The sequence below is a fragment of the Mustela erminea genome, chromosome 17 (assembly GCF_009829155.1).
Source record: "Mustela erminea isolate mMusErm1 chromosome 17, mMusErm1.Pri, whole genome shotgun sequence".
Taxonomy (NCBI): domain Eukaryota; kingdom Metazoa; phylum Chordata; class Mammalia; order Carnivora; family Mustelidae; genus Mustela; species Mustela erminea.
The window spans coordinates 31,806,374-31,815,558 of record NC_045630.1 but is presented as its reverse complement, the minus strand read 5'-3'; positions in this window follow the sequence as shown (position 1 = coordinate 31,815,558).

Genomic DNA, 9,185 nt, shown 5'->3' with positions numbered 1-9,185 from the left:
ATCCTGCTGGTCTCCTTGGAGGACCAGGAGGTGGGACTGTCCAATCTCAGCACCTTCCAGAACTTCACCTTCTGATGTCCCAATGTGAACTGTTGTCCAGATCTGTCCATCTGTCTGTCAGTCCTCTGTCTGACCTCCGGCTGAAGGGCACCCAATACATATCCCTGTACCTTCCCTCAGTTTTAAGTCTGGTTAAAAACAAAGGCACTTGGGGTTCTTGGGTGGCTCAGTCAGTTAAGCATCTGCCTTGGGCTCAGGTAATGATCTCAGGGTCATGGGATCAAGTCCCGCATCTGGCTTCCTGTTCAGTGGGCAATCTGCTTCTCCCTCTCCTCTGTGCTCCTCTCCTGCTCTCTCTCTCAAATAAATTAATAAAATCTTTTTTAAAAAAGGAGGGGGAAGAAAGGAATCCAGACTGGAGATAAGGCTGGAACATGGTTCCAGACCTAAGCAAGGGGAACCCAGGGTGTGAGAAACCTATGGATGATGTATTGAGTGTCCTTCATCTGTCACGCGTATGTCATGTATTGGTGTCTTTCACTCAGCAGGTGGAATGGGCATTGCTGTTAGAACCCAGTCAGGATGCTGTGGAGTACTCAAGTCCAATCCCAACCCAAGCTGGATATCCTGTAACTAAACATTAGATTCTAAAGTTTATCTTCCAAAAATTAATATGCAACAAAATTATCCACAACTGAATAGAAAGAATTTTTGAGGAACTAAAAATAATGAAAACAACACAAGGGGAACAAGCGACCACCCCAATTGCATGGAGCACAGAGGGGAAAGTTTGGAGTTATTCACACTTAGGAATTCCTCAGAACATTAACACTAGAATAACTATATGATACAGCAATTCAACTTCTGGGTACACACCAAGAATTGAAAGCAGCATCTCAAAAATACTTGTATTTCTGTGTTCTCAACAGCACTACACACAGTAGCCGAAAGATAGAAGCACCCCAGTGGTTCATGGATGGTGAGCAGATAAACAAAATGTGGCCCATACACACAATGGGATAATTTTCAGCCTTAAAAGGAAAGGGAACTCCGACACCTGTTTCATCATGCATTTATCTTCAGGATATCATGCTAAAGGAAATAAGTTAGTTACAAAAGGACAATTACTGTACAATGCCACTTACGTAAATACCTACAGTGGTCAAAATCATGGATACACAGTGAAATGGTGACAGCCCAGGCCTGGGAGGACAGAGAAATAGGGAGTTGCTGTTCAATGGGAATAAAGCTTCCATTCTGTAAGATGAGAAGAGTTCTGGAATTTGGTTGCACCCACCACGCGAATGCTCTTAACAATTTGGAACTGTACGCTTAAAGTGATTACAGTGGTAAACTCCATATTGTGTGTATTTTACTGTTAATGAAAAAAACTGAAGTTTGGACCAGGCACCCTGAAGAGTTGAAACTCAGAGCCTGGGTGCTGGCATCCTGAGCCCCAGGGTGGCCCTGGGGGCTGGGAGATGGGCTCCCAGTTCCGCTGGAGCTGTCATCTCTGAAGGGGCAGGAACAAGGCTAGGTCTATGTGCACCAGGAACACAGCAGACTGGAATCCAGGGCTGGAACTGGGGCTGAAGGCACCCAGTCTAGGCTTCTAGTTTAGGCAATGTGGACAAGACACAGAGGGGAGGGGGAGATCCCATCTTCCTTCTGGGAGTTTTGGGGGGGGACAGTCCTTTCAGCGTCGTCCTTGCTCCCTCCCTCTCCCAGGTGACTTGTTTCTTCCTCAGTCTTCTCCTGAGTGCCATCAGGAAGGGGCCCCCAAATGCCTGGCAGAGGGAAGAGATGCACGGAGGGAGGCCTGGTGCTTGTATGAAGTGGGATGTCACTCAGCGCTCAGGGAGCTGTCATACCCTCAAGGCAAAGCTGTCCTCCTTTGCCCTGAGCCACAATCTTGGATGCCAGACCCATACTCTAGGCCAGGAGTGTCTTTACATCACCCTAGGGCTGTGAAGCAAGAAGATTCCGTGGGGTCCCCAGTGGGAGAGGAGCAGCGCTTCCAATAGGCAAGGGTGAGTCTCCCCAGTTTGCCCTCCCCGGGCCAGTGTTCTCCCAGGCCCATCCCCAAAACGGAAAACCTACTCTCTTCAAGGGTCTGTCCTTCCAGCCCTACCCACTCCACTGGGCCACGGGAACCTGGAAACGGTGGTGTCTGGCTTCCCATGCCAGCATCCATTCGGCCCCCAACTTTTGCCCACATGACCCACAGAAGAGACTCAGGAGAGCTATGCGGAGAAACTGGAACAGGCTTTAATTAATGAAATGAACACTACCTAAAGGTTCTGAGAGGAACGTGGGGAGAGGGGAGGGGAAATCTGTGGGTAGCGGCAGGAGTCCCAGGAGCTATGGGACTGGAGGCCAAAGGGACACGATCTCCGTGTACTGTCCCAAGGCCGATGGCCCCTGGGATCACAGACGAGGCCTCAGGCCCCCACCTTCCTTAAAAATGGTAGGTCAGGGATTGGGAAGTTTTCCCAATGTTGGATGGCAGGCTGGGAGTCCGGTATTGCTCCAGTACCAGGCATGATTTGTGTCTCCTGTTCCACACTAGTCTTGCACCGGTGTCACATGGAAGTACACCACTAGATACTTCTCCAGGTAGTTATTGGCTCAGCCGAGCCTCTGCCTCTTGGGCCTTTAGGAAGTGGGCTGTGATGGGGGAGAAGATGGTTTCTTGCACAGTGCAGCTCTTTTACGTCCTCTTAGGTGCTGGGCACGGGATGACGGTTTCTTGGTGGCAAGGCTGGTGTGGGCTGTGCTGAGCACAAAGCCGGTGCTGCTAGGAGGAGAGGCCAGGACGCCCCCGTCCCCGCGGGCAGCCTTGCTGGAAGTGCCGCCGTCCGATCTGGACCTCTCCTTGGTCTGGTGCCTGGGGATGTGACTAGAGGGAGGAGCACTCGGGGCTCCCGACATAGGCTGGTTCGTTGTGCTGGATCCCGTGGTCCCTGACAGGGTGCTCTGGCGTGGGCGGCCCCCTGTGTTCAGGCCCAGGCTTGCCCTGGAGCCCTGCGGGCCACGTGGGGCCCTGCTCGTTGCTGCTGTGATGCAGAGTGCCCCAAATCTGGAGCACAGATCGGCAACATCATCTCCTCTCCCCAAAACTGGGGGTGCTGCCGAAAGCCCCATACTGATGGGGCCTGGCATTGTGGTGTCAGTTGGGGGACTGGGGTGCTTGCTGTTGGGCCCTGCATGGGACACAGCGCCAGACAGCTGGGGGGCCGCTGTCAAGGCAGGGGCAGCGGCAGTGGGCTGGGATGTGCAGGAAGATGGCTTGTTGCCCGTTGAAGCTCTTTTGCACCTAATCAGTCTCTGAGCAGGGGATGAAGGGGTCTTGGTGGCAAGGCTGGTGTGGGCCGTGCTGACCACAAAGGCGGTGGTGCTAGGAGGAGAGGCCAGGACGCCCCTGTCCCCGCGGGCAGCCTTGCTGGAAGTGCCGCCGTCCGATCTGGACCTCTGCTTGGTCTGGTGCCAGGGGATGTGACTAGAGGGAGGAGCACTCGGGGCTCCCGACACAGACTGGTTCGTTATGCTCGCTCCCGTGGTCCCGGACAGGGTGCTCTGGCGTGGGCGGCCCCCTGTGTTCGGGCCCAGGCTTGCCCTGGAGCCCTGAGGGCCACTTAGGGCCCTGCTCGTTGCTGCTGTGATGCAGAGTGCCCCAAATCTGGAGCACAGATCGGCAACATCATCTCCTCTCCCCAAAACTGGGGGTGCTGCTGAAAGCCCCATGCTGATGGGGCCCGGCATTGTGGTGCCAGTTGGGGGGCCGGGGTGCTGGCTGTTGGGCCCAGCATGGGACACGGCGCCAAGTACCTGGGCGGCAACTGCCAAGCCAGGGGCAGCTGCAGTGGGCTGTGGTATGGCGGGAGATGCCTTATTACACGTTGCAGCTCTTTTGCACTTAATCAGTCGCAGGGCAGGGGATGAGGGGGTCTTGGTGGCAAGGCTGCTCTGGGCCTTGCTGACCAGGGACGTGGTGCCACTAAGAGGAAAGGCCAGGATGCTCCCGTCCCTGCAAGCGGCCTTGCTGGAAGTGCTGTAGCTGTCTGATCTGGACCTCTTCCGGCTCAGGTTCCTGGGGATGTGACTGAAGGGAGGGAAACTCGGGGCTCCCGACACAGGCTGGTTTGTCGTGCTGGCTCCAGCAGTCCCCGACAAGGTGCTCTGGCGTGGGCGGCCGCCTGTGTTCGGGCCCAGGCTTGCCCTGGAGCCCTGCGAGCCATTTGGGGCCCTGCTTGTTGCTGCTGTGATGCAGAGAGCCCCTAATCTGGAACACAGACCTGCAACAGTATCTCCTCTCCCCAAAACTGTGGGTGCTGCCGAAAGCCCCATGCTGATGGGGGCCGGCATTGTGGTGCCAGTTGGGGGACCGGGGTGCTGGCTGTTGGGCCCAGCATGGGACACAGCGCTGGGCAACTGGGGGGCCCCTGTCAAGCCAGGGGCAGCAGCTGCGCCAGGGGCGAGGACAGCAGAGGAGGTAACCGAGCCTGGCTGGGCACTGGCACGGGTCCCCCGGGAGGCAGATGCGGGTAAGGGAACCACATAACCTACCTGGGTGCCACTGCCCAAGGACAGCTGGACTACTGCCGTGCTCAGGTTCTGGAGTGGGTCTGGAGCCTGAGCTGCCGGCTGTCCATGCGCGGGAGAGATTTGAAGGGTGCTGGCTCCGGGCCACTGCCCACCAACAGCCCCGAGTGGGGCCTGGGCAGTGGATCCCGGGTTGCCCCTACCTCCAGGCAGTGCAGGCAGCCCTGGGGGGACTGTGACTGAGGCTGTGATGTCCCGGGACGGCATCGAGAGGGCCTGGGTAGATGCAACGTTGCTCCCACTGCAGCCAGGGTGAGACCCCAAGGGGAGAGGCTGGGAAGAACTGGAGCAGTCCCTGGAGGTGACCTGGGAGTCAGAGGCTGGCAGGGGAGCAGCCACTGCAGCAGGCAGGGCCAAGGCACTGGATGGGCTAGCTGGGCCACAGCTGCAGGTGGCCTCTGTGTCCCCTCGAAGAGCATCTTGGATGCGCTGGAGAGCAGCTCTTTTTTCCCGGTCCAGGTCCTCCACAGTCACTCGAAACCCCGGCTCAGGGGGTGATGGCAGCCTCAGAGGCTCCCCTCGCCTGTGTGGCAGCAGAGGAAACTTGCGTTTTCGGGGCCTGGAACAGTCAGCTGGGGATGAATAGTTCCTCTGCGCTGCCTTCTGCCCCGTGGTGGTATCGGCAGCCTTTTCCGGGGGGTTCTTTTGGCAAAGTGCAGGCACTCCGGCAGGACACAAGGGGCTCTCTTGGCTGACTTTTTTGGGGGACCTCGGGGGCTGCGAGGCCTGACTTGTGTCCAGACGCCTCTTCTTCTGGACCGGGTGGCAGCCCCTGGTGGAACTGTAAGAACTGGTGATGGCATTTCGAGTGGGGCAGGAGCTCCTATGGGAGCTGGGGGACTTCTTATTGTATGGGTCTTCTGAGCTCTCTTTCCGGGGTACGGCTCTCAGCAGAGGCCCAGGCCTGGGCACAAAGGAAGAGAGGCCTCCGTGGACCCCCAGGCGCCTAAATGCCCCCTGTGGGGCCTCAGTGCCTTTAGGGTCCTTTCTGTGAGTCTCTATCTGGGCTGTCCCTTTGCCTCTCTGTCTGGGATTTCTGCACACCTGCTCCGCTGTGGAGTCACCACGGTCATTTCTGGGTGTTGAGGGCCGCAGCCCAGTGATGATCCGCTTCTGCAGCAGACAGGGGGTGACCGTGTCCACGATGGACTCAGAGCGGCAACGGCAGGGCATCTGTGATCTGGCATCTGACAGTACTGATTTCAGCCGGCAGCCCCACCTACAGGAGGAGGTAAGAAGCCCCAGAAGAAAGTGTGGGGTCACCAGGGTCCCGGAGTACCTTCTCCAAGCTGCTAGGACGGAGCGCGGATGCCAACTTGTGGGGTACTTGGAGGACCGCCTGTGAGTGGACCCCGGGGCGTGGACCGCCGGGCGAGCCCTGGCCTCCAAGAGTTGTCTGCGGCCACAGTGAGCCCGGTGGGGGTGGACCAGCCCTCCTGGCAGGTGCGGACCCCGCAGAGCCCGGGGTTGGGGGGAGGGGCATGGCCTGCTCAAGGAGGTGCCCATAGAGCAGTCCGGTAAGGTCAGATGCTGAGGATAGCGAACTAGGCTCGCAGCGCTCTCCTTCAGCTGCCAAGTCACGGCTGAAGGCCTAGAGCACAATGCGGGGCCTGTTGCCAGGACACAGCTTTAGAACCTGGAACCTGAGGAGTGAGCGCGCGTGCAGGAACCCCTGTGCACGCGCACAGCTTCTGTTGTGTCACCGCCCCGTGCAAGAATCAGGCCTGCAGAGGCGCCATGGGGGGGTCAACTCCCTCGTTCCCAACCCTTGGGGGATTCACAGATCTCTTTTGGGCTTGAAGGCTGAACTGAGGAAGGGGAACGGGAGTGCAGTGGGTGCCAGCCATCTCCCCTGGCTGGGCCTGAAGCACTAAGGGACAAGAGTTGGTCCCATAGCCGCGCCCCTGCAGACCCATCAGCCGGGCATGGCAGGGCTACATGCATTTTCTCTTCCCTGGACAAGTGCCTGCATTGCCTCCTTCTCTGGGTGTCAGGCCCTTTGGTTCTGGGTGACATCTTGGACGGTGGGCTCACATGTTGTGCGACTCTGGCCTCTAGGAGACGCTCTGAAGACCTTTAGGGTTCTTTACCCATTTTGATTAATCCAGCAACAGGGTGAAGGTCCAAGTGGGCATTCCTGGTGCCCTCTGGGCTTTTCTCTCTCGCTGCTGCTGCCACTCAGAACCGAATTCTCACCACTGACTGCGGCAACTGCCGTGCCAAGTTCTTCATGTCTGTCCATTCCTATCCAGTCCTCAGAGGCACTTTAAGAAGGAGGGAGTCTTCTCCCCCCTGTTCCGTAGTTGGGGACGCTGAGACACGCAGATGATTCACCGCCTGTCCCAGGTCACCCAGCTGGCAGGCTGATGCCACCCTGAGTCCATGCTGAGAGCTGGGTCCTACAGGCTTGCAGGCCTGGCTAGAGCTCAGGCCCTGACCTTCCCTCATCCGTATAGGTCTTAGAGCTTGTTGGACACAGGTGGGAAGGGGGAGAAGGTGTGAGCAGCCCCCACACTGGGACTGGGCTTGAGTGGGGCCTGTTCCCTGTAGCCTGGCCCTGACCCCAACAGCTACATTTGCGGTGTGGCCCATAGGCGGGATGGACCCCTGTCCCCCACAGGGCCCTTTGCCACTCTCCCAGGAAGTACAGCTTGGGCTTTAAGGCTGCTGGCCTGAGCATGCAAGAAAGGTGGCCTGGGGGCTGAGAGATGACGCTGACTGCCGTGGACACGGTGGCAGGTAGTTGGGAGAGATGGGGCAGCAAGCAGACAGAGAAGCAGAGAAGGGACAGCACTGCAGAAGGAGGTGGTAGGGGAGAGGAACAGAGGGGACTGACAACACACACACACACAAGCACATGCACACGCACACACAGAGAAACAGGGCAGATAGGAAAGAGGGGAGGAGCAGCGGCCCAGGGATACAGTGAGGCCATCTAGATCCTGCTCTTCCTCCTGGCTGCTCATCAGGTCCCCAGTGGGCAGGTCACCCCCACTGTGTCCTAGTCAGTCTCTTCCTCATCTGCATAGCAGTTTGGTGGGACCCTGTACCTGCTTGCACCGTTCCCTGTGTCCAGGGCTGGCCTAGTACCAGAGCTTTCATCTGCTCATGGCCCAACCCACACCAGGGGCACACAGAGACTTCAAGCAATGAGAGCTCCTGAGGCCACAGACATGCTTCCAGGGGCTCAGGAGGCTGAAAACTTGGCCTGGGAAGAGACTTTCTTTCCCTGGCAGTTAGCAGCTGAAAACAGTTCCCCCCAGGCCAGGAGCCAGCTGTGTTCTTGGATAGTCTGTGACCATGGAGTTGAACATGCTTTCCAATTGTTCAGTAACGGGAGTCCCAACATAACCTGACTCACATATTTTTATATGTGGATATAGATTTTTATCTATCCGTAGAAAAAATGACAAAATTCTTTGTTTTTAGAGGTTATTTCTCATACCTGAATTCATCTCTACACCGTGGGGGCGGGGGGGCGGACTCAAACTCACAACCCTGAGACCAAGCATCACACACTCCACCGAATGAGCCACCCGGGCAGCTCGTCTTTTTAGAAATTATTTCTAAAATTCTGCCTTAAAATTTTTTAAAGATTTTATTTACGTATTTGTCAGAGAGAGATGGAGAGCACAGGGGGAGGGGTTGCAGCAGAGGGGGAAGCAGACTCCCCTTTGAGCAGGGAAACCAATGCAGGCCTCCATTCCAGGACCCCAGCACCATGACCTGAGGAAAGGCAGATGCTTAACACACATAGACAGGGGTCCCAAAAATTCTGCCTTGAATTATCAATTTATTTATTTCTTATTATTTGCATTAATTATTAATTATTAATTTTTATTTTATTTTTCCTTTATTAATTTTATTTTAAAATTAATTTATTTTATTATTTTATTTATTGTTATCATTATTATTTAGTATTTATTTCATTTTATTATTTATTTATTATTTAAGGACACGCTTAGGGAGCCTGTGACACTCACCCAGGCTCCCTGTGAGCCTGCTGTCTGGGACTATAAATAGGAACATTTGCTGATAGAACTGTAGGCCAAGGCAAAAATGGCCCTCTGGACATGTATCTAGGGACCTAAAGAATCAGAAATAAAGATTGGTCACTGACTAACTAAACCTACATTCCCAGAGCTAAAAGCAGATCCCTCTGAAAATAGAGAATTCCAACAATAAAGTGAAAACGAACAGCAAGAAAGTCAAATGACTCAAACATCAATATCAAAAAGCAAAGGCATGTCATGATTGAAACAAAGCAGAAGGCCCTTGAAAGTAGTCACTCTAAGATGGAAAAACTGATGTGACCAAAATAATTCAGAGAGGAAATAGGGTTTAAATACCAAATAAAAATAGGTCTCAATGATTCTAAAGACCCACGTCCATTTTAAAAACTGCAGGGCTCCCTTTCCAGCTGTCCAACCAGAACCTGGGAAGCACACACAGGTGCTGCAGTGATGGGGGAGGCACAGAGTCAGATGGAGGAGGCCCCCTTGCTTGGGTGTCTGGGACCCAGGAAGCCCCATAGATTCTAGAAGGGGACCTTGGCCCTGACATCCCCAGGGCACAGAGCCACA